This window comes from Falco rusticolus, chromosome 1, assembly GCF_015220075.1.
Source record: "Falco rusticolus isolate bFalRus1 chromosome 1, bFalRus1.pri, whole genome shotgun sequence".
NCBI classification, from domain to species: Eukaryota; Metazoa; Chordata; class Aves; order Falconiformes; family Falconidae; genus Falco; species Falco rusticolus.
In genome coordinates this window covers 85202804-85228326 of record NC_051187.1, presented here as the reverse complement: position 1 = coordinate 85228326, position 25523 = coordinate 85202804, and the positions used below count along the sequence as shown (strand labels likewise).

At 36.8% G+C, this 25523-nt stretch overlaps 1 protein-coding gene across 2 annotated transcripts in view; it reads left to right on the top strand.

Moving 5' to 3' along the window:
* The window catches only part of CTNNA2 (catenin alpha 2), a 515202-nt gene that overhangs the window by 33887 nt on the left and 455792 nt on the right, over positions 1-25523 (top strand). The gene's annotated exons all lie outside the window — the stretch shown is intronic.

Here is a 25523-nt window from a genome sequence, read left to right as displayed (position 1 = left end):
TCTGAGGTAGCTTCAATCATGTTGTTTATTTATCAGAAATGCTAAATATTTTTTTCAGATTAGGGTTTTTTAAATAATTTTTCCTGTCTGTTTTTCTAAGTAGCACACCTTTAAAAGGAGAGTCAGGGAGTGCTACTGCTGTAAGGACAGAAATAGTGGGGGGGTTGTAGAGGAAGGGGGCTGTGGGCTGTTGCTTGGGATGTTTTCCTAGGGAACAAGGATTCTGGGCTGAGGAAAGTATCAAAAGGCAGCTTTCTCCCGGTCTGCAGGAATGCATGTAACCATAAGCTGGGTGATGAGACACCATGACCGCTTCTTACATCTCTAATTTCAGAGTGACCATCACTCCTGCTTGGATGGGATGGAGGAGGTCTGTTGGAGGGGGCTGCTTGTCCTGAATTACCATGTGCAGTACTGTCCCCTGGAGCTAAATCCTAAGGTCTTGAAGAGAAAATGGGCTTAAGATAAACTTTTTTTCCGTTTCCAAACGGAAACTATTTTAGGTGGCATTCTGCTCTGAGCGTGGCTAATTTGAGGCTCTTTGAGTCTCTTTGAGGCTCTGTTTACTACAGAGACAGTTCAAATACTGGACTCCACTGGTAGGTTCCTTCAGATAGGTTCAGTGTTGCACTGTACTCAGTAATGAAGAAGGTTTTGACAGGTTCTCACGTGAATCTGGTGGTTTCAACAGAAGGACATGTGGTTCATGTAGAAACAGATAAACAAAAATTGCACGAGGCATCTACAGTCCTGTTTCTCATCTCCAGTCTGGTTTGCCAACTTAGCATGAATTTTCTTGTGAAAGAGAAAGTAAAATTACTTGTTTATATAATGTTTTATTTATATAAGTTTTATATAATTACATAATGCTCCTTCATTCTTCAGTGAAGGGAATCCCCTCGCTGGAAAAGGCAATGATATTTTGCACTGTTGGTTAGAAATTTTGTCCTAATAAGAACTATCCCCTATTTTTTATCCAAAAACCTAATACAAAATATATTTTGTAACAGGGAAGAATACAGCTAGGTGTATATTAAGTAAATAATCTCACAAATGGGCTTATTTTGGAGTATGGTGTGTGTTGTCAGCTCTGATGTTATGAGCCTAAGAATCACCTATTTTGAGATTTAAGATTATACGAAAGATTTTTCTGGTCACAGTAGAATTGGAATCTGTTCTGAGGTGTTTGCGGCTGATAGTTTATATTTGTTTTTCTAAAAGAATGATTATACACTATGTAATACATCAGCAGTAATATGTTGCTATGAGAGAGCAAAAGGATAGCATATAAATTCCCAAAGGATTTACAAAGCTAATGTTTTTCAAACCTTAAAAAAATTTTAAATGGGGGGATAAAAATATCAAAAACATTGCACTTAGTCTAAATATAAATTCTTAATCAGAAGCTTTACTTTCCGCTGTGAAAAGTTCTTGTTCAATGTAAAAATCTTTATAAATTCTCTTTGCATTTTTATTTGATGTCATTCTAGACATTTGAAATATTAAAGCAAATTCTTGCTTCAAATCTGTTTAGAATTACCTGAAGAGTTTTGGAAATGCTGAACTCTGAAAGGTTAACATCACATTTTGTAGAGGCATCATCGAACATTCTTCTAGTATAGTGCTGAATGTGTTAATATGAAACTCTTCATGACCAATATTAATATTTCTACTTGCACATAGATAAAGAAATCCATCTAGATAAAGAAAAGCATGGTCAAAGTACACAAAGTTTTATGGTATGAATTGCTGAATTGTATTCCTTGGAATAGTTGCTATGGAAATAGTTTCTTTGCTAGCTTTTTGTTATTTAAATGCCTCATTGCATACATAGCAGAAGAAATTACAGAGAAAGTTTGACAAATAGAAATAAACCTTTTAGTGGATGTATTCAGAAAAATCATCAAATTCTAGGTTGCCTAGCACTATCCCGTTCTTTTTGCTATACCTGTTCTGTTCACAAATTGAGTATACGCTTCAGTGTAGTGGTGTAATAGATTATTTTCCAGGAAAATTTGGTGAAATGGAATAAACAGGCCATATTAGATGCTGGCTTTATAGCTGGTGTTTTTGTATCTGCATCTCCAGAGATAGGAAGAATGAAGTTGTTCTTGACCCAACACAAGGAGTAGGTTTCTAGGTCCAGGTCTGCCCTCAGCTCAGTAGTGCAGCAGTTGCTTCCCTGGCCTTTAAAATGAACAGATCTAGGTCAAATGTCCTTGGTAACGTGTATTTCTTCATATATAGATTTTCCTTTTCTTTCCCTGAATCAGATCTTAAAACATTATGAGTTTCCTAGACCAAAGTTAGTAAACAAAGATCTGACACTGTAATGTAATAGTGTTTATTGTTCATATCACTGGTTCTTAAATTTGTGATGATGTCACTACGAAGAAATTTATTCTGATTAGTGTGAAGGATTATATGAAGTACATAATAAGTTGTGCTACGTATTACACACCATCAACTTAATATTATAAAAGGGACAAGAATAAATCAAAATCTACTGTCCCATTTCTTTGTTTTTTGCCATGTACAGAATTAAATTTATTTTCAAACACTTAAATGTTCCATGTTCAGTGTATACTTGACTGTAAAAAAAGCAAACAGAAATACAATTATGATAATCAGAAACTGTCAACAGGAGGTAACATGTCTTTGAAATACTGTGTTGATGGGAAAAGATGCTTTTGGAGAAATTTTTGAGAGCTACTAAGAAAAGAAAGAATTGGGACAAGTCATCTGATAAACCAAATACAGAAGTATTTTCCAAAGTTTATTACTAAAGCAGTGAGATGTGTGTACAACAGAAAGGGAATGGGGAATGGAGGGAGGGTGGGTAGAAAGAAAAGTGGTCTTCAAAAAGACTAAAGGTTAAATCAGGCTTGAGAACTTCTGGTGCTTTAGTCACTATGTAGTCATCATCAATCTCACATAATAGGAACTCGAATCTTTTTCCCATTGAAAGCAATAGAGAAAATTGCTAGTGGTTTCAATAAAACAGGTTTGGAGCCCATATCATGGGCTGTTAAGGGGAGAAAAAATTCCTTGCTCTTTTAAGGTCTCTGTGTGTCTGACACACTCTTTTGAATTGCCAAGCTGCTGATGAATGCTATCTTAATCTGCAGCACTGGGGGTTGTAATTATAAGTTAAATGTGGTAGATTGACTACAGCACCAGCAAGTATAGCCTAAACAGAGAACTAAAGTTATTTCAGATAATCTAAAGAATGATAAGGTATCATATGAGACTTGAGTTTCAAGTTTGTCATGAAGCTCAAGATAAAAAGACTGAAAAATATCTAATTAAAGTCTGGTTTGTCTTTGAAATTTTTATACTATGTGAATGGGCAGATTTTTTTAATTTTATTTTGCCAGGGTTTTTAATCAATCTACTGAGATGGCATGGCTCAGAAGATTAATAATTTTTATGCTTTGTTTCAGTTATTGCCATGTAATGGGTTATTTATTAAAAAGGTGATAAATTTAAAAGAATAACAAAGTGTCCCAGAACAAATACAGTTTCTAATTTTCTGGTACTTTCACATTGACTTTACTAGTGGAATGTTATCAGAAAAGTAATTGGTGCTAGATTTCTTTGTTATGAAAAAAAAATACTGAATGTTAGGGAAGCTGAGTTATGCAAAGGTTTAGATGTTTAGAAAGTTTGAAATATAATGAAAAGTAATCCTAATACAGCCCTCTTGTAGTTTCGGGATGAATGAGATGCTGCTCGCTTCAAATGACCAAGTCCTCTTACTTTGAGTACACCAAAGGTTCATTCTAAATTTTACATATTCTATTTTCTTGCATAATACAATACCTGTATAGCTGTATGTTTCTGAAGTGTTAAACATCTCACAGTCGCAAAATTATTTTTTTCAGTCCTTTGGTGAACTGGAGGAAACTGTTTATTGCAAGGAAAGAGAATGGCACAAATGAGGTGACACCTTGAAGTTACTAAAAAAAATATAAAGCTGAGGAAGGATTTGAAACAACATTTTGTGGCTTTTGATCCAGTTCTGTGTCAGTTACACCCTGAAGTATCTAACATATACCCAGAAGGAAAATCATCCATGCTAGAGCTCACTTTCAATAGGTCTCTGAGGAAATGAGAAGGTAAGTGTGAGGTGTATGTGTTGTTCTACTAGTAACAGCTCACTCCAGGCTTCTGGCTTCAGTCAGGATGAGGGATCCTGGTCTGGGATGCGTCTTTGTATGCAGACACTAGAGTTGCACACAGTAGAGAGAATCACCATGATTTATTTTATTTCTATCTACATTGACTTCCATCTAAAAGTAGGTTGGCTTGATGTCACTGAGTTGCAGCCACCTTCTGTTAACAGGGTATGCTAACCTTGGCTGACAAGTTTGGGCACTGTTGAACTGAACACTCGTAGAAAAGTGGAGTTGTTTTCTTGGGCACAGTCACCACCGTTATTGCAAGATTCTCTCTTAATCAACACGATTTAGTGAATTGCTAGCATCCAAAACTGTCACTTTCTTTAGACAGCCAGGCTTATTGGTGTAATCTGTAGGATGGCTACTTTAGGAGTGATGGTCCCAGAAGGATTTTATAAATAACTGCTGCTTCACTGGGAGGTGGTATCTCTGACTGGCATTAGTGATATAATTCAAAGTTATGTATTAGTGTGGAGGTTCGGCAGTGAAATAAACGTTTCTAAAAGGTCAAATTGAATGTACGCAGTCAGGTCTGGCCCTGTTCCCAGATTTTATGAATGAAAACATAATATTGGGCTTGTAAAATCATATCCTTTCTCTTTTAGTGGAAAGTAGCCCTTTTAGCAGACTTTCTTTAGAATTTCTAACTGCTTGTGTAATCTTGTGTGAAAAATGAGATACTTTGCTGTTCTGTTTCCTTGGGTACAAGATTGTCTTCTGTGTGGTCCTTGTTTCAGATGATTGCTTCCTTTGTGTGACATAGTTAATGACATTATAACATTTTGGCATGACTGAGCATATGTGTGTCCATGGCTGATACTGAAACTCTTTCTATCCAAAACCTTGCTGCAGTGTCTCCTTGATGCCTAAGGCTTCCATGGTTAGCAAAGGAGAGAAAAAAACCCACCCCCACCCCCCAACAAAACCGAAAAGAAAAAAAAAACCAAACCCCAAACAAACAAAAACCGACCAACCAAAAAAACCCCAACTAAACAACCAGAAAAAAAGCCCAAATCCCTGGAAGATATGTTGGGAAAAATTAATGCATTTTTCGCAGTACAGGACAATTACTCGGTAATTTCTGTAGGAGTTACACAGCATAAGGCAAAGCTGAAGTGATTTGTAATACTAGACTCCTAAGTGAAATATATATACATTTTACCTTGATTTGTTCTGCTTATTATTTTATGAAGCTTAGCTTTTCTTTCCCTCCTGTAAGACCTTTCATGAAAAATCTCAAAAATCATAATGTGGCTGTCAATGGGAGCTTAGCTTTTCATTTAGCTTTTCTAGAGTTGTTTACGTATTTTAACAACTTTCCCTTTCTCATTACACCTTCAAAGTAAATAGTCATTAGAGAATTTGACTCTATATTTTACTTATAATCTGGTTTTGAGCACTTTATCATGTGAGCTACCTGAATTACCCAGTCAATACCCAGGTTATAAAAAAAAAAAGGTATCTACCTACAAAATCAAGCTATGGCACTGGTATGAAGGCATGTGTGTGTTCTGTGCCCAGAGGATTCCACCATGGCTGGTGCAGTCGTTAATCGAATACAATTCCTTACTTTCTTCATAAAGATGAAACCATTACAGTAATGTGTCTGTCCTGTGTGACATTTTCAAATAATCTCTGCAGGTTCTGTTTTTACATGCTCTTTCACATTGATTATGCCAAACCGTGACAGTAAGCCAGAACACGTTTCAAGATGCAATTCCAAGGCTAAGAAGTAATCATGCAGCTGGCACTACTTGTTTTCCAAGTGGGAAGTGGGGATACACTTTGGTCTGAGAATGCTAGAAATTGTCATAACTTGGGACTGTGCTTGGGCACACATTCATCCAACATGCTGAACTTGGTATTGTGGTATGACCACACAGTCACATGTAAGCGTTCCTAAACTATGTGGGGACGAGGCACAGATCTGTGCTGCTGGACTGAAAAGTAAACCATGCTGTAACTTTTCAATACTTGGTACTTGCTACCATTTGTACAAAGGAACAAAAGGTTGGTTTCCTCCTCCTCTTTCTCCCCTTCAACAAGGTACTTTTTGGAAATGTGTTCTTTCTTCTTTTTTACAACACAAGGGAAGAGTAACAGTAAAAGTTCAGTAAGTGAAGATTTCAGTGCTTTGAGGTGGAAGGATGCTATGCCTTTGACTTTGTTTTAGTGAAACTGGAAGTGCCCTTCAGCCTTATCTGGAAATTCCATCCAGCGCTCTCAGGTTCGTGAGTTTTAGTATTGCATTGAGCAGAAATAATGTCATGTGTGAAACAGCATTATTGTGCCCTTCAATTACTGTGTGTAAGCCTGGGAAAATTATGTGATTTTTCAGCTGAAATAATAGATGGAGACCTTGATGATGCAAGTGATGACGGCTTAAATACCTGGTTAAATATCAAGAAGTGTGTATCTCTTCAAAGAACTAACAAAGTCCTCCAAAACAGATGCTGTTGTCTGGAGGAGGATATGCAGACCACAATGTATGCAAATGTTGAATTTAAAGGTATTTTGTGTAAACTGATGATCTAACACGGTTAATAATTAGAATTTATGTATGTGCTGGCATATGGGAAAAACTAATTAACCGCTGGTGCCTAATGGTGCCTAATAGAAGATGGTAACTTACAGGCAAATGCATGAAGAACTCATCAGATGCTTGTAAACAAGAGCCACGATCCAGATTTTTTGGATTCAGGCTTCTGTATAGTTAGATGCTACAAGGTTCTGTTGGGTCAGCAACTTGCAGTGTTAAACTTTCTGTATACTACATTAAAAAATCCCCTGTAACAAATCCCATTTGCTCAAATTATGTGGTTTAGCAAGTCTGAGTGAGTCGGGTCCCTCTAAGAGGTGAAGTTAGTAATGGACTGTGGTACTGTCCGTTCTGGTGGGAAAACCAGTAGGCACTGGAAAGCTGGAAGTGGACTGTGGGAAAGGCAGGTAATACATGGAACCTCCCCCAACAACATCACTTTGTTAGAATTGAAATCACTTTGAAATCTTGTTGATTGGACATGGTTTAGTGGTGGAGTGGGCAGTTCTAGATTAACAGTTGGAAGTGATGATTTTAAAGCTCTTTTTCAACCTAAACGATTCTGATTCTGTAGGGAATTTCTGATTTTGAATGCAAAAATAGAAATGTGAGCAGAAAGGTTTTAATATATAATTTTAAAGTTGTTATGTATAATTTTATGTTTAAACACTTTAGTAATTGCCACATTGGAGGAGAAGGAGTTAGAAGGTGATTGGTAAATAAGTTATTTTTTGTTATTTTTAATATTAACATTTAAATTTTAAGGTATTATTGGTAAATAAGCTAGTGCTCCTTGTTCAACAATGAAAGGCACAAAAATGTTGAAATGTCTTTTTATATTAGAAAGTTGGCTTTGTACAGTTTTGTATTCTTAATAAAATTCATGCATATATTAAGTTCTTCTCTGCTGCATGTGGAAATTAAAAGTAACTTGTCCAATTGTTCTTTTTAATTTCAGGAAGAACTATACATGCTTTCCTTTTTCTTTTGCCTAGAAGGAATAACTTGAATTTCCTAGGTTACTTTAAAGTACATCTACATGTTTCTTTGTTCATTTTATATTTTGGGATGGAGGGGGAATAAGAATAAAGAAAAAGAGGAAATAATTCCTAAACCAACAACTTTCAACCATATAAATATACTAATATTAACTTAGAAGAAGATGAATTAAATATTTGGTATATAACTGTAGATTTCCATAGGTTTTTAGTTGTAAACTGAAGCTGTAGTTTACAACAGTAGAAAATTATACTGTGGTCCTTTGAGACAATATAATTTATGAGATGTATTTGTATTTAGGCAGCTGATAAGGAAAGGATATGAAAAGGAAAAAATCATACGCATAGGAATTGAAGTGACGAAGGAGACAATTTGTGTGATTCAAACAGAACACTGTAAAAAGTTGTTTGAGAGAGCAAGGTCAATTATGTATAAAGCTTATTCTGAAAATGTTTCATTTAAATTAATTAGGTTTGTTTTATTGGAACTAGAAGTAGCTGGGTCCTTATAGGTTGTGTCTTTTATCTGGCTAGGATAAGATGGGCTAGTTTTCATTCCTCTGTTACTTGCTGGTAAAATGAACCAGATTATTTTAAGGCAATCTAAGAGAATGAAGCTATGGATGATGGATAGATAAATCTGAATGAAAGTGTGACAGAGCAGTGGTGATTAGGACATCGATTGTATGAAGAACATCTAAGAAATTGTCATTTTTTCCATCTTAAGCACTTGTCTCACTAATGACAAGATCAAAATTAATTCCACAAAATAATCTCTTTTGATTTCGTGGTTTCTTCTCAGGCACAAATACTGTGTTTCTTAATGAAATATGTAGCGCCAAAAATAATGAAAAAAGATAAGTTTGTAGCACCCAATCTGAAGAGAATTGTGTAGAAATTGCAAAAGGTGACATTGTAACTGTAAAAGTGAAGATGAATACTGAAAGTCTGTTCCCTTTAGGTCATCATATTCTCGGAGGCAATCCTCCATTTGACCCGAGATGAGTACAAATGAGAGGAAAGACTACAACATGTCATAAATTATCCCAGCCTTCCAAAATAAGTGCTATCAAGATGTCTGATAATGTGAGATATTTACCATAATGACATTATTTAATCTTGGACTCAGGCTTTGAATGTGGTATTCAGTGGCAATAGAAATAAAATGTTAAGTTTTTCCTCTTCGTAATTTTTACTTTTAGTTATATATATTTTCCTACCAATATAATAAGTTGAGTTGTCTAACTTAATTTAAAATAGTGCACACACATGTATATTTGCAATATTCCTGGCAAAAGCCTCTGGTCCATAAATCTAATTTCCAGTATTTAAATTTTTAGCGAATACTACCTTAAATTACCCAATGAAGTTACATATTTTAGACCTGTATTTCTGTAAATAAATTTTGCTACATCGAGGTAGGAAAAGATACTGGTACATTTCTGGGATTAGTATTATGCATCAGTCAGTAATATACTGTATAACCTGAGCTTGAATTTTGCATTTCTTAATAGGTTAGATTCATTTATGGATTTGATTAAATGTGCTCTTTTCAATGATGCATTATGTTGTTGCAAGGCTTATATAGCGAAGATTTATCCTTGGTTAATACTTCAGTTTACTTTGCTTACTTGGAATAAACCAGTGAAATTATGTAGAACTAATTTTTTTCTCCCCAAATTGTATCAGTGGTTACCAATCCTTGCTCAAACATTTCCTTATGATGCCAACTGTGTGGTAATGTTCCCAAATTCATATCTAGCTCTTATACAACAAGGAATTTCAAAGTTATGGAAGGTTCAATATTTCAAATTCACAATGAACTCAGGGGAAGTTGAAGAAGTGGTTCTAATGGAACAATATAAAGAAAAAAAATTAGTTAAACCCCAGTAAATTTCTGATGCTACTGCTTTTGTAAAGTTTTAATGTTATAGATGCTGTCACTAGAGATAACTCAAGGGAGACATAAGAAGATGTAAATAAAAAGAAACTGATGGAAAGGTGTCTTTTGTTGTTATTGTTCTGGCTTTTATACTACAGTTCCTTTTGTAACAAAGCTGAAGTTGGTAAGTTATCTGGTCATTGCACAAGCTATTTTTTCTTAGTAGCAATCAGACATGTAAACACTTTAACAGAATGAAAGAAAATAGAAACAAGAAAGCTAGAAATGATTTGATAGAGTTTCATAATATCACCTCATAGATTATTAATTTTTCCCCCACTACAAGAGTTTCACAGTGTTGGGTTTGGTTTTGTTGGTGTTTTGTTATTTTTTTTGGTGTTTTTTTTTTATTTTTTTGTTGTTGGTGGTTGTTTTTTTTTTTTTGTGCTGGAAAGATTAGAACAGTCGTAGTTTATTTGATACCTTTTGATTATAGTGTATTTCATAAATGTTAAGAATTTTTTAAAAAGTAGAAAAAAATGGCATGTAGTTTTAGAACAGTTTATTGAAAAGAAATGGGGGGGGTAATTTGGTAATAATTTTGTATTTGGAGAATAGCAATGTCTTTTATTTTACACTTACATTATAGTTAGTAGGTGACAAATTGAAGATAGCTGCAAGGGTCATCCAGAAATGAAGTGGAATATTCATTGCTAAGGCATTTATTTTTATTTGTCGGATCATAGAATCATAGAATGGCTTGGGCTGGAAGCCACCTTTGGAGGCCATCTACTAGTCCAACCCCCTGCCATGGGGAGGGACATCTGCAACCAGACGAGGTTGCTCAGAGCCCCGTCCAGCCTGGCCTTGAATGTTTTCAGGGATGGGGCACCTACCACCTCTCTGGGCAGCCTGTGCCAGTGTTTCATTGGCCTCATCATAAGAAACGTTTTTGCATTATATCTAGTCTGAATCTGCCTTCTTTTAGTTTGAAATCATTACTCCTTGTCCTATTGCTACAGGCCCTGTTAAAAGTTTGTCTCCATCTTCCTTATAAGCCCCCCTGAAGTACTGAAAGGCCACAATAAGGTCTCACAGAAGCCTTCGCTTTTCCAGGGGGAACAACCCAAATCCCTCAGCCTTTCGTCACAGGAGAGGTGCTCCAGCTCTGTGATCATTTTCATGGCCTCCTCTGGACTTGCTCCAGCAGGTCTGTGTCTGTCTTGTACTAATGACTGCGGAGCTGGAGGCAGCACTGCAGGGGCGTCTCACCAGAGCGGGGCAGAGGTGCAGAGCCCCCTCCCTCGCCCTGCCGGCCACGCTGCAGGGGATGCAGCCCAGGGCACGGGTGGCTCTCTGGGCTGCGAGCGCACAGTGCCGGGTCATGCCCAGCTTCTCATCCACCAGCACCCCCAGGTCCTTCTCGACAGGGCTGCTCTCCATCCCTTCATCCCCCTTCATCAGCCTGTACTGATAGTGAGGTTGCCCCAACCTAGGCGCAGGACTTTGCCTTGTTGAACCTGATGAGGTTCACGTGGGCCCACTTCCCAGATTTGTCTAGGTCCCTCTGGATGGCATCTTGTCCCTCAGGTGTGTCAGCTGCACCACTGAGCTTGGTGTTGTCTGGAAATTTGCTGAGGGTGCACTTGATCCCTCTGTCATTGATGGAGGTATTAAACATTACTATTATATTAATTTCAAATATTGTACTGGAATGCTTCTCTATCCATGACACAGAAATGGGAAGAAAAAAAAAAGTTTCAAAAGGAAAGTAGTTTCTTAATATCTGGTTTCAGAAGAGTTTGTCCTTTTATGTTAAGAAATTTAATTGCTGGTATGAATGTCTGAGTTCCTTTCTGTGACCTAAGGAAGTAATTAAATGATGTTAAATAGAATCCTATTTCTCAAAATGAGTTCAATTTCTTTTGAATTTTCTCATTAGCTACTGTCTTACCATTAAGTAATTGTGCAAGATCATCATGGAGTAAATGTAGCATAGAAGTTTTAAACCTATATTGTTTCTTTTGAGAATGCATGAACTATTGAAGGTCCTTTAAAAGCTGGAACTAGAGAAGGGAAGAAGTGCAGAAAAAAATAAATAAATGATGGTTTGATTAAATTTGACATTTATTGCCAAACTAAGCTGATAGTAAGGAGCTGATCAACCTGAAGTGCACTAATAGTGGTCTTTATATTTTATTGCTGAAACAAGGCACAGGGGGCAGAAGGGGTTGTGTGTCAACCTCTATGGATAAGACAAAGGAAGAGGTCCTCATTTTGCCTAGTAAGTAGTTCATGTATACATCTACATGATCTGTGTACATTGCTGATGTTTTTTCTCTCTCTTTTGGCACCAATAGCTCATAGTATTGTCTGAACCTCCCTCTTGACTTCTGGCGGCATGAGAGGCATTGAAAGCAATACCGCTGTATCGCTGCCTTTTAGATACTGAAGGAAAAAATGTCACCACCAGTTCAACACTTGAGTTATTCTCTGTGCCTCATTCTCAGTACTGATTCCTCACTTGCAGGAACATTGTAGATCTATGATATGAAGTCGTTTTCTTGAGTGCCTGTGTGCTAAGCTGAATGATTCCTCTACACACTTTTTTTAGTAAATGAAGCTGCTCATGCTTGAAAGGCAAATTGGAGCTGTCATCTCTGTGTTTACCCTCACTATCTACTGGGTTACTTGATTCCTGATCTGCCCTGTCAGTGCAAAGCTGTTCCTGCTGTAATAGCTTGGCACCACGTACCCTCGTTATTTTGTCACACAAGAAGTGGAAAAGGAGTAGATTTATCTCACTCCAAAACATTAGCCCAGTCTTTTATTTCCTTGGAGATCTCCTTATCTTCCTGGAGATTGTCTCCAAGTGATTTGTCTTTCTCTTCTACCAGAGTAGACAGTAGGCCAGGGTGTCAACAGCTTTAGACTCCATTTAATGAGGAGATTAAATGGTTGATGCCTCAGGGTAAAAGTCTAGAGAAAGCACTCAGTGCTACTTGCTGGACTGCCCTGCGAGCCTTGGGCAGCCTGCAGCTTAGGGGCTTCAGGTCAATCCGTTGGGGTGGTTTTGTTTGTTTTGTGTTTCTTTTCCCCTTTCTTTCTGTTTCATGAATGTAGTGAGTTAATCTATGAGCTGATGTAAACTTCTAGCATCTGTAGTACCCTATGACAAGGAGTTCCAAAACCTTTGCTGATAACATGTAGGTTTTTTATTTGGCACTTTAGTAGTTTTGGTGTGTTCTTTTTTAATTGAAAAAGACAAAAGCAAATGACTTTTTCACTTTATCCATGATACTTCGGGCCTTGTTGGCTATATTGTATCCCCTCTCAGTCTTGGGGTTGGTGTGTTTTGTTTTGGTTTTTTTCCCCATAATGAAGATTTTAATCTATTTAGTTGTTCCCTGAAGTCCTTGATCATCCTTGTTGCAACTGTATTTCTGAGTTCTGCAATATTCTTTGTAGAAAAGTAATGGCCAAATACTATTCATGACATGGGTTTATAATGGCATAATGGTGTTTTCCATTTTGTTCTCTTTCCCTTTCAGAATAATACCTCACTTTATTTTTGGTTGCTACTCTGTGTTAAGCTGGAATTTACATATAGCTATTATAATTCACAGATTGTGTTCCTGGGTATTAATAACCACTTCAGAGTCCATCATTATGTATGTAATCAGGATCCTGGTCCTTTTTCCTGTTTTTTTAATCACTTCACATTTATCGAAGTTAAATTTCATCTGTCTCTTTCATAGCCATTTCAAGAACTTCAAAGCAATTCTGCTTGATGGCTCTTGTTTGGTTGGAAGGAAGGAAAAAGGGAGAAACAGCTAAATGGTAGGAGTATGTGGGTTGGCATTTTCCACTGCAGTACATGTTGTATTCAGTCCTGACTTCAGTTAATTTATTGTCAGTAATTAGGTTTCTCAGAAACATAAGAGGAGGGGGAAAGGACATGAAAGTAAAGGAAAATAATAAAGCTTGGACTATCTATGGTTTGTTTGAATTATAAGAGTATGGTGGATCAGGAAGGCAGCATGAGATATAGAAACAAGTCTGGAACCCGTAGCATTACTGGAAACCTGATGCCTTCTTAAGAAGTAATGAATAGACGCCCAAGAAGATGTGTTATAATAGTGTTGGAAATGGACATTTTCAGGCTTTCAAAGACTTAGTAAAATATGTTGCTACCCAAGAGCAAGACCAAAGGAAAAAATCTACACTGGAAGGATGCAGTAGAAAGGAGATACAATTGTTCATAAATCCCTTTCATTTTTGATGCTCTGTTTCTGAATTTTCTTTATTGTAATGGCCAAGCTGTGTTGTACTAAAATCTAGTTTTACTAATTCAAAGCCTTTGTAGTATTTTTGGTTTGCTTAATTGGAAGGAAAACTACAAGTAGATCTGGCTCAAAGTAGTGGTTGACCTAGGGCCCAATTACAGTCACAGTGATGCATCTGAGAAATTTTCTCAATCTGCAAATGTGGTATAGACTGACCACTAATTTTATGTGAACTGTCTTCTCTTCACTTATGGTCACATCATAGATATCAGCAGCTAATTAAAAAAAAAAAAATGATTTTTCTAAAGATTTTTAGAACAATGACTGTAGAAGTTGTAGCTAGTATAGATAACGTCCATATGTATGACAATAGACTGACAAAAACTAGAAAATTACAAATTTGGTTTGTCACTATGGTTTTTGGTTTTGTCTCTGTGTCCCCCCCCGTCCCCCCCCCAATATGTTGGTTAATAACACAAGTCTGAGGATATACTTTTTAAAAAAAATATTATTTTGGGCCTTTGAGAAGCACAATATTGTTGAAAGGCCATTTATATTCTGCAGATGCTTCAGAAAAAAAAAAGAATGATTAAGTCATGAAATGTATGAGTAGGGAAATTATAGAAGTAGTGTACTCTCATTTGTTCTTGGGATGTTTGATTCCTTCATAGATGAGGTGGGGGAAAAATGTTTAGCTATGAGTACTACACTGAAAACAAAAAAATATGGACTGATGGCAATACCGTAAATATCGTGTTGCAACCTAGTGTGTTAATAGAATGGCTGAGTAGACTAGAAACAGTCACATTTAGTCTACTTTCAGATGTTAGAAAGCTGGAGCTGCTTGATAAGAATTAGTTTAAAAAATAGTATGGCGCAGTGGGCTTATGTGAAGACAAATGGGGAATTCAAGGAGTGGGATGTAAACATGTAGTAAAACCCAACTGAACAAGAACAAAATAGCCACAAGGGACAAGCTTAAAGTGCTTTGTACATTGCAGCAGAACAAGTGATAGGATGCCATGGATTAGTAAAAGCAGGAGAATAACCTATTGACTAGATATTTGAATACAGTGTATAAAACAAAAACCGAACAAACAAACAAACAAACCCCCTCAGGCTTAAAGAATGAACATACCACACCAGGACAAATGGTGATATTGGATACTTTTCATGCCTGTGCAATAAAGAGAAGTGATGATGACACTTGCTGCTATTGAATTATCTTCTTCGTTTTCTTTATTTCTACTTGGAGGACCCTAGTAAAACCCAAGAACATTCATGCATCACTATGATGGCTGGCAACATACACTGAAGTTATTAAAGATGTGGATCTCAGCCAAGTAAAACAAATTTGCTGTGTCAAAAATGGGCTTTTTTCATGGTAAGATACAAAGGAGGAAACTTTAAGATAGTGGTATGGTTAGGAAGTTTGTAGCAATGATAGTAACTTTTAATGCTACTGCTCTGTATGGAGAACGTAAATATCAGCTGTCATTAAATTATTATCTTTCCATCTCACTCCTGTAAGTAATCTTTTTAGCTAATGCTGGAGAAACATTGCTTAATATAAACAAACCCCAATGTGTGTGTTCTCCACATCAAATAATTTTCTGTATTTTACGAGTAGCTTTAAAGACACAGTGGGTTGTATCGTCAGTGCCAGTGGCTTTCCAGCCATATGAATTATGTTGCCATGGAGCGTAAATCTCTAGATGTTACTGGCCTGTCTGGTCTGTACCAGCACATTTGTAATTAGTGGGAACTCTTAACTCTATATGCTTCTTATCTTAATGGAAAGTAGTGTTGTAGATTGTATACAGTGTTCACTGCTAGAGTTCAAGGGTTCTGGAATTCAGTTTGATAAAAGCTGAATTTAGTTATTGCTGGAGTGTGTGAATCAGCTTCTCGGGAAACCTGGTTATTTGTTGGGCACCATAAGAACCTTCAAAGCATTCACATGGCTGTACAGAATTTTCTGAAATTAGTCCAGATCCCACTTTCTGCTTTTGTTTTGTCGACCTCTTTATTATGTCTTGTGATGCATTTGAGGTTAAGTAGCAAGATTCTCCAGGTGCAATGCAGTAATAGTTTTATATTTTAATTGAACCAGGCATTTTCTCTACAAAACTTGAGCAGTGTGTTTTCATACACTGACAGAATGGCATGCTGGAAGGAAGAGATGTGATTAGTGTAATCACCTGTATAACATGCACCGTATCTTTTAATGGTCATTCGTGTTTAAAGTAATCCTTACCTTTGAGGCAGTGAAGTTCTGAATTTAAAATAAGCAGTGATGGAAAATCCATCTTGAGGTCCTTGCAAATTGCTCCCCATCAACATTTTCCCTATTTAAAAAAAATTTAATAGCTATTTATTTCTAGTAAAAACTTGTTTAATTTCAGCTTTCACTCAGTGGATTTTAGTATACCTTGGCCTGGATGAAGGAGCCTGTTACAAACATTTTTAATTCTTTACTTTTATGACCTCTAAAGTTACCTTAATTAAAAATCTATAAATCTATGATACTGATGGTAATTTTGTAACCCCTGTGTAATACTTCGTTAACAGATTTATGTGCCTACTTTTCCCATTATTTTGTGAGAGGGTAATGTTGAATTTACAGCCTTACTCTGAGGTTGTTCTGTCTTCAAATTTTAAGCAAAGGCACAAGCCTTTTCCCTGCTTTTCAGGAATGTCTTCAGTACTCCACATATTAAAGAAAGATAAGGAAAATTCAAAATTAGTCCAAACTTATAATAGATTAAAGAGAGAGGACAAGTGTTAGGAGGTCTGGTCCTCTTTACATTACATTTTTCCAAAGTGTATGTAGGTTTTCGGAGAAACTGCAACTTTTTTTTTTTGTAAATGTTATTTTCTTTAAGCATGCCATCTACACTGTTCTGGCTTTGGATGTCATCTTTTATGTTAGTAATTGTATGTGTTCTCTGATTGTCTGCATTACTTACTTTTTGAATAAAGGACTGTTCTGAATAGGTAACACAGGCCTTTAATATCTTTATTAATCATTTCAGAATACCATGTCTTATACCACATTGTATTTCAGTATTTCCTAGCTAATGAAACTGCAGAAAATCCTGCAAACACACAGCTGGGGAAGACAGAAGATTTTGGATATCATCATGGATGGCTATGCATTGTGCTTTATTTAAAACATGCATCAGCATAAGAATAACATCGGGGGGGAGGGAAGAATAAAGCACAATTAGGCAATTTAGTTCTTATTCTTAAAATCTATTTACATCATTATAGATTTTTACTTTGTCCTGGTTTTGGATTAGTGGAACAGTGGTAAATAATTATGGAATGGTACATGTGGCTTCTATCAGAATATGAGGCCTTTCTGAATGGGTTTGCTAGGGACAGAGCAACTTTCTTTAACATGCTTAAAGAAAGAGCAGATTTAATGAACACAAGGTTAGCTGATAAACTTCTCTAAGACTTTTGGGAATTTCTGAGGCAAGTGATGAACAGATTGACAAATGCAGATACCAGCAAAAAGTCAATGTGTGCATCTAGAAGTTGGTGGGAATGTTCAGAAAGATTATTAGTGGCCCTTAATATTAATTGCCAAAGAAATGTCAACTGTGCTTCCACAGGGCTTTGTTTGAAAGCAGTTCTGTTTAATGTGTTAATTATAGAATTGGAAAATGGAACAGCTCATTCTCGGTAGTTGGAAGCTTGTAGACTTTGCAAGGGCAAGGGGAGCATGTTGTCATCCAGTACATCACAGTGAAATTGTACAAGCTTTCAGCTGGTTTTATCTGTAGTTAAGATAACTAAAAGATTCTGTTCAGTGCAGGAAAATAGTGTTGCATCTGTAGGAACAAGAGCAAACCCCTCCTAATTAGAATAATTAATAGTTAGATAATTTAAAGCTTAATGAAGGAGAAAGACATGTAGAGATGATGTTAATAGTATTGCTGTTGTAGTGAAACTAGCAGGGAAATAGTCTCCTTAAAAAGCCAACCAAAAGTGCAAAAACCTCTAAAGCTTTGACTCTCCATAGGAAAAAATGCTAATTTTTTTTATTTGAAAGTAAAAATGGTAGATTGTATGGAATAAGAAGTTATCTGTCAGAGAAATGAAGAAAAGCTGCAGGGAAATAGAGGTAAGGTTAATTGTAGTTTCAAAGTATGAGGAATTGTAAATAGGATATTTTCAGTGAAAGGATGACCCCTATATGCAGTGGCAGAAGCTTCCAAAGTTCAAGAACTTTTATTGAATAACTGTTGGAATATGAGATACAAATTCTGTGTTGCAGAGGGAGCAGATGTGCTTTAGTTTATACCAGTAGTGCTTAATACTTCTCTGCTTTTGTAGAAATGTAAGCAGGTATTACCAACGCCAGTTTAATACAGTGACTTAAATACCAAGAGGTTAAATAATTTAGTCAATAAAAGTTTTTGGGTTTTGTTTTTCCCCCTGCAAGATATGAGATTAATATTTTCTTAAGAAGGAACAGGACTTTAACAAAGCTTTTATGATTTTAGTAATAAAAAGGAGAATAATTTCTGTAATTTGATCATATCTACAGTAATCTAAATGTCTTATAGAGGTATTACTTTGCTATATGTAGAAATTTGAAGTAATTTTGGGGGAAATATGGTGGAGAGAGAATGCAGAGCATAGGATCTGCACCAAGGACCTGATTTACAATAATTTGGTTTTCCTAGGCTTGCAGTGTGACCCTACCTGAACCAGCATCTCAGCAGCAGTGAGCTCAGAGACTTTGATCACGTCCAGAACTCCGTGAGAAGACTTTTATTAGCAGACACTGAAGAGCTGTGTGAATACAGAGTGATCTGTTGAGAAATCTTCAGTTGTGCAGAAGTAACTTGGCAATCTTTTGCTGGAACTTAGGCTTCCTTTTGGTATAGGTTCCTTAAAACCTTTTATTTCACTGAGCTTTTTAGGAAACTCCACTGCCTTAACTGTAAATGTTATTCAGTGGAAAAAAAGCATGTTATAGATAATGTAAGATAAAATATTTTAATGTAGACATTTTATGTATGGCTACTTAAAACAGCTTTGAAGCACTTTCATTGCTTACTCATCTTGGGGAAAATCACTTTTCACATCAAACAATTCTACTCCTAGTATTTACCACATCAATCAAATGCGAATCCCTCTGTTTTCTATCCTTCTTAGGGACAGCCCTCCCCAAAACACCAGGTTACTCATATAGAACCAACCATTAGATTTTTAGGTGTTTTAGGAATTAGGTATTGTATCTAACATCCTCTTAGAGTGAGGATCTTTTATATATTAAACTTCTCCAGAGCTGAATTCATAGTCCAGCTTCTTGCCCCAGAGTCCACAGACTGACCTCAGGTCCATACTATTCTTTGTCTAAACATCTTTTCAGAATGGGCCTGTTAGGAACTGGATGGAGCTCAGGGGTGTGCTGGACCAAGGGGGGCATAGGTTTGTACGACCACGCCTGACATCATGGTACCACGTTCCTCAAGGCCATCAAGGGCCATGCTGATGTGAGAGCCTGAACAGACAAGCGACCCATAGCTGTAGATGTGTGAGCCATTAAACTGGAATTATTTTTCTAAGCTTTATAGTAGATAAAAAAAATTTGGACATTGCATACAGCTCAGCTTTGCCCACAGTTTTGGAACATATTATCACTGTTTTTAGTTAAAGCAGAAGAACCCGCAGGTCATGCGGGTGGGTGTAGGTGGAACCTTTGTTACACTGACCCTTGTGCTGCAGTTTGCACCTTCGCTGCGAGTTCTTCATGGTCGCTTTGATTTCTGGAGGCAATTTGCCCTCCCGGATCAGACAGGTCTTGGTGTAGGCAGTTGCTCCCAAGACTGAGCTGGTTAATGTGACTGAAAAGTGTGAATGACTCAGCCATGCCTTTTTATAGCTTTTGTGTTTCTGTGTCAGGGCACGCTATGGTCACCTTCCCCCAGCTTTGTTGCCAAGGTAATCTTCCCCTTGTCAAGGCCTTTTTCCTCCTCACTTGATGGTTTGTTGGCTAGAAGTCTGGCTTTGCATGATGGGCTGCTTCCATTTGAGAACATCATTTTGTTGAGGCCAGACCAGAATCTCAACCCATGGAGGTGGAGGGTTAGCAGAAGCGGAGAGGGCTGTGAATCCAAAAGGAAGCTGAGAGCTTAGAAGGGCTCAAATTAAAAATTCTCTGCATGGTTAAGCTGGGGAGTGGGGCCTAGAGGTTTATTTTGGCTTGGGTTTTCCTGCTTAAGTTTTAGGCGAGAAGACAAAAGAGTCATTTATGAGACAACATAAATAAATATGCCAAGAGCTGGTTGTTCAAACATATGGAGACATGTATTCCTCCAAACCATCCTGCTCCACCTTTTTTTCTTTTTTTATTTTCTTTCCTTCTTCATCTTTTTTTAAGAAAGGTGATGGGAACTGCCCATGTCAACTGATCATTTCAGCCAGATCTTCTGGAGGCTGTACTGGGCTGTCATTGACTAATGATAGGTGCTTTTATCTGTAGAAAAGGGTGTTCTCTATTCCCTTTTCCATTGCTCTCTTACTCGTCATTGTTAGTCTCCGTCCCCGTAGCATTTCCCCTGTATTTTGCTTCTTTGCAAGTTTTATGCACTTATTCTCTGCGTCCTTCTGTCTCTACTTGTATTCTTGCATTAGTAGAGACAGAGAATGGGCAAATGGATTGAGAATAGTGTTGGAAACCAGGTTCTCTTGAGTATCGGAGCTCTTGGAATGGCACTTTATCTGTTCACGTCAGGTCACAAGGTATGTCTGCATTGCTCAGTACTGCAGATAAACGTAAGGTAACAGCAGAATCTCAGCTGTATATACCAACAGGTATGACTGCGGTCTTCTGCCAGCCACGTCAGCCAAGTGGTGGAGTTTCTCGGGCTGCGTACGTTGCTAGTGTTTCTAATGTCTGAGCTAGTTTGTCCTGTGCTCCAGCCTGCCCTGTACCTATACGAGGTAATTCGGAGCCAGCTCACGCATCCTTAATGTCACACTGTTGTACTCTGTAACCATACTCAAGGATATAACCATTCACATTTAGATTTCTAGCTCCCAGTGAAGTCAGTCAGGATTTTTCCATTTCTGTCTCAAGAGACTGTGTATCCTGCTGCAAGGAATTCCCATATTCTTCACATAAGTCTGTCTCTGTGTACAGAGGTGTTTGTTTTGACATCGTTCTCAGTCTAAGGATGCAAACCAAGAAAACGCGGAGTATCTGTCATTCAGTTTCTCAGTCATCTTAAACCAGTTTGTGTTCGTGCTGCTGCTGAAGAGGCAGTTCTGTCTTCCCCTTCACCTCTGCTGCCGTATTCAGAGCTTTACTTGTTACTGGTGCCGTCACACGCGTGCCTCCCAAGTCAGGCAGGGAACTGAAAAATTGTTTTTCTTCTGTAGGATTTAGTTAGAGCTCAACCATCTTATGTTCCTGATGGAATTCATAGCACTGTTACAAAACACAAAGGATGGAAACATGCAGGAGGAGCTGAACTGGCCTCTACTGTGGAAGATCAGGCTGGTGTAAAGCACATGCCCCATCAGTCTGGGCATGGGGACTGTAAGCCAAGATGGTAACTGATGTGGGAGAATCCTTTGTAAAGCTTTATTTTTTTTCTTTTTATATATAAAATCTTTTTTATATATAAATCCCTTGAGGTGTTAGGGCTATTAAAATTTAATATCTGGAAACAAGGGCTAAATTATTATTATTTTGCCTTTACCTCCTCTCAAGTTACTAACTTTCCACCTTGCTGGACACCTTTCTTTCTCGTCAGTGAAGTTCATTTTTTGCCTTCTAGTAGCAAACATAATGTTGGAAGTACAGACTTGTGATGCCAGCATTGCCAATCTGGTATTGTCACCAGATTAATGTTGCAGATTTGCTATGAATCAGATAGAATGGGTTTTTACTTCATTCTGTATGAAACGTTTACCAGCTGTCTTTCATGTCTGCAATGGCATTGCAGATGTGAACTGGACTAACATCTGTTGGTTTAGAGTTTTTCTGGCCTCAACTGGAGACCTGTTCTAGGCTAGCAATGTTTATATTTCTAAAAAATTATCAGTTTGCTTTGGCAAATGTTGCTTTTGCTCACGTAGATTTAAAATATTTCCATTTTGCAGCATAGAAATGAGGTCCAGTGTCACTTGTGAGCAGTTTTTGACCATCAGAATACACATCTGTGCAAGCTGCAAGGGAAGTGGATCTATTGTATGGGAAAACAATATGCTGTAGTGTGATAGAGAAAAAAGTAATTTCAGGTGCAGAGTATTTTGGTTTTGTAGAATGTTTGAAAAAGCAAAATTTTGCTGTGTGAAAAGGTTGGTGATAAGGGTGATGTGGAGTTAGATTTTTGGTGACTGTTATGTTAATGAAGAATTCCACTGATGTGGAATTTGGCTCAAATACCGGTATCCACTCTAAAGATTTGTTGACTGAAGTAAATACTTTCTTTACAGACAGGCTTTGAAGACAAACTGCCTAAACAAATGTTCACATTGAATGCTAGTTACCAGACCAGGTAGAGACATTTCTGTATTGCTGTATTTAGGAAAAACTAAAAGCTTAAAACAAGAGACAAACGTATTTTAGACCATGCGGAAGGATGAAAAAGCAAAGTTAAGAAATGGAATTCCTGAAATATATTCTTGAAAAAGGGTGGAACTAGTTTCAGGGTTAGAGCTGCAATAATCTCTATATTTCTTCAGCAGTACTACTACAGTGCTATTAACATAATTTATTTATTTAATGATATCAAATTTCAAATATCAGGATGCCAGTTGGTAATATATGTGAACAACAGAAATTAAGTTTCACTGAAACTTTCTGCTAAAAATATTTTCTTAACTCTGCAATCACAAAACCACCATGTGAGCTTTATTTCAATGAGACTTACCCCAAAGAACAATCAGTACGTGTTTCTAAATTAGAGGCTGAAACTGAGATGAGAAACGTAATTTCACATTTTGAAGAACAAATTGATTGTTTTCTGTTATGTTACTGAGTACTTAAAAAAATGACCGTAACTGGGAAACTCCAGGGGTAAGCAAACGATTACTAAAAAAATACTTTAGAAAACAAGGGATATCAGTCTAGTCTAGAAGGTAATGGGAAAGGAGATATCTTTCACTTATGTGAAATATCTATTTTACTAGTGTTTTCTTCTATCTAACATAATAGACTTTTATCTTTATACGAAAAATATTATGCGATACCATTATCCTCTGCTCACACAGGTTATCTCACTCACTAGTACTGTGCAACCCTAAGTCAGGTGTAAGCTATGAAGCATTTTGTTTTCAGTGAAATACTTAAAGCTACTGGATTGGGGAATATTTGGTCTAATAGGCATAAGATATCGTTAGTGTATTTTCCTTTATCCAACTGAGCGGTCCCTGTTCACCTGTTCACATTAGGGATATCATTGTAGAAATGGCAAGGAAGAAATATTCCATCTATTCATATACATAGACTTGGGCAGGTAACTTCTTTTTAGTCTTTTGTCATTTAAAAATGCTGTTGTGACAGCAGCTGGAGAAATGTTGAGTAAAATGCTTAATTTGACTTTTTAATTATTTGCTTTTGTGGGGTAGATTTTACTGCAAATGAAAAACTTTCTTACGGGTTTTTCCTAAGGCTCTCTCTTGTATGTATCCTTTTTATAGTTGAAAGTATTGCTCACCCTTTCATATTGAATTCTGAAGGATATTTTTTCTATTTCTTACTTAAGGTTGACACTGAGGCAGTGTTCTGATTGAAAAAAGTGACCATCCAGGTTATCTTTTATGTCAGCTTTATGATTGCCATCTGCTGAAATTACTTGGCTTATGTAGGCTTTGGACTATGTTACAGCTTTGGATATATTTTTGTATAACGAGAGGTGTATGTTTCAGTACCCATGTTAATAGTGAGGACAAGCGTGCTTATTAAAAAGAATGAAACTGTATTTGACACATTTAAAAGTATCATAACTCATAAATTATTGACTAGAATAACTGTGTACTGAAAACATACTTCTAGAATACACAGGCCAACTGGAGTAGCAACGATGTTACATGAAAAAGAAAGAGGTTCTGTGAAAGATGATTAAACATTGTTGGAAAAATGAGGATAGCTTCCCCATTAACCATGTTTACAGCAACTAGAAACTGTCTAATGATTTTCTTTAATCGCATATATGGGAGTTTTCAGCATTGTAAACCATGAAGCCTAATGATTTTTTGCAGAAGAGTGGAAACTGGATAGCAATGTAGCACACACTAGATATTATCTGATAATTCTACCAAATGTTCGCAAATGAGAGAAGGCTGAGAGCTGGTTTGATATGTGATTTATAAATACATTGATTAGGGGATTCTGGTACGCCTCTCTTTTTGAGCAAGTATTTTAAGTTGCCTTCTAGTAACATGGTTTTTTGCAGACTGTGAATGACTTTTGCGTAGCCTTACTAGCATTTTCATTTTGGGTGATAGTAATTAGTCAAGACATTCTCCTGAATAAAGCAGTAAAAGCAGTACAATTTATTTTGTATATACTAGATAATGTTGGTAAGTACTGAATACATACCTTATTGAATCAAGCTTTATGAAATGGATTGTTATTCAAGGAGCAATAGCTGAACTTCTTTTGATTTTGTTCATTGAATTGTGTGGTGACTTTTAATTTCATTTATTTATTTTTTAATTACTGAAATTCTCTTGTCAGTTAAACTTAGTTTTCTGGAGAAAACAATTTTAAACTTTTGCGATATTGTACACAGAGGGCTTGATTTGGATCTCACTTATGCACCATACAATATGATGATATTGGTTTGTCTTTACCTGCTAGAGTTCTTATGGTATTCTGGGTATTTGGAACTACAAATTTTTAATTTTAATTTTAAAATGAAGGGAAATATTTAAACCAGAATTATTTAAAATGAACATTTTTATCACATTTTCCTGTGGGTTTTTTTGTTGTTTGTTTTTTATTGTTTTTATTGTGGGCAAATTAGTTTACACGTGGCATTACTTGTCACCAAATACTTTTATCACTTTCCAGCTCAGTGAGGTGCATTCTATGTCTCTTACAAACTGACAGCTGGATTTTTCTCTATCTGGAATTTGAAATGTAAAGTCCACTATCTTGAAAAATTCATGAAGACTTAAATTGGCAAATAAAATGACAGCAACTTGCTGCTGCCTTTGTTTTAGGGCTTGTTTAGGCTTTTAAGCCTAAAATGGTCTGGAGAATGCTTATTTTGTTTTTAAGCAAGTACTACCATTTTAGGTGTAAAATTAAGGAAGCCTGAATGCTGTGGGGAAGTTTTACTCAAAAATCGGAACAGGCTTGTTGAATTTGTTTTATTTGTTGTGTTGGTGGGTTGACCCTGGCTAGCTGCTACAAGCCACACTCTTACTCCCCCATCCTCAATGGGACATGGGGACAAAATATGAAAACATTGTAGGTGGAGATAAAGACATTACAGTCATTTACCAGTTACCGTCATGGGCAAAACAGACTTGAATTGGCAAAAAATAATTTATTTTATTGCTAATTAAAATACAGTTCGATCATGCAGAGAAAAAATCCACCCCCCTCCCCCCCTCCCCCCCCAACAAGCACCTTCCCCCCTCCCCCCCCCCCCCCCCCAT